The sequence below is a fragment of the Vitis vinifera genome, chromosome 3 (genome assembly GCF_030704535.1).
Source record: "Vitis vinifera cultivar Pinot Noir 40024 chromosome 3, ASM3070453v1".
Taxonomy (NCBI): domain Eukaryota; kingdom Viridiplantae; phylum Streptophyta; class Magnoliopsida; order Vitales; family Vitaceae; genus Vitis; species Vitis vinifera.
In genome coordinates, this window is record NC_081807.1 from 7,271,478 (window position 1) to 7,272,500 (window position 1,023).

Genomic DNA, 1,023 nt, shown 5'->3' on the forward strand with positions numbered 1-1,023 from the left:
TCAAGCAGACACTTACAGCATCCTCAACTATGAAGGCAGAGTATGTGGCATGTTATGAGGCTTGTTGTCATGCTATATGGATGCGGAATTTTGTTTCAACTTTGGGAGTAGTTGACCCCATTTCTAGACGGTTGAAATTATTTTGTGATAATTCCGCAGCTATTGCTTTCTCTAAGAACACTAAGAGTATTTCTCGCTCCAAGCATATTGATGTAAATTCTATTTTGTTAAAGAGAAAGTGGCAAAGTCTCTTATTGATATTGAGCACATGTCCACAAAAGGTATGTTGGCGATCCACTAACAAAAGGTTTACCCATAGTTGTGTTTCATGAACATGTATCTCAAATGGGGTTGTTGGAAGCCTAGGTTGCATTAAGTTAGTGGGAGCCATTTTTGGTATTGTAATATTATGCTATTGTTGGAAGGCTTGCTATTATTGTATATTTCCCTGTGAATCAAGCAATAAAGAGTGTATGATTGCTTTTGATTATTTGTTTTGATGAGATTCTATGGGACATTGATTTATGATTATGTATATGTTGTAATGTTTGATTATCCAGTCCAAGTGAGAGAATTGTTGAATTTTTTATGTGTGGACTTACATAATCAATGTGATAATGCCATAAATCAATGTTATTTTGTTTTTTCATTGTGGTCCATAATGAGGCTGGACACATATTATTGTTTGATTTTTTATGAGCTTACCCTAATTCACTTTATTGACTCATTAAGTCAAGTGGTCCAAATAATGTGTGTAATGCGTATATATATAAGTTAAAAAAAAAAGATAGCTCTCTGATGCGAACCTCAATCGACACACTTTGAGACCCAACAAACAGTATTGGAATAATTGCCCAAGAAAGCTAAAATACAGATTTTTGATAGAACCCTGACCCAACGTTTATAAGTGAAATGCAAATCAAAAGTATAAGTAACAGACCTTGACCTAATGATTACAATGCAATCATGAACCGAAGGTATAAAGTTTGAACGCCACAAGGAAGAATCCCTGATAAGTTCACA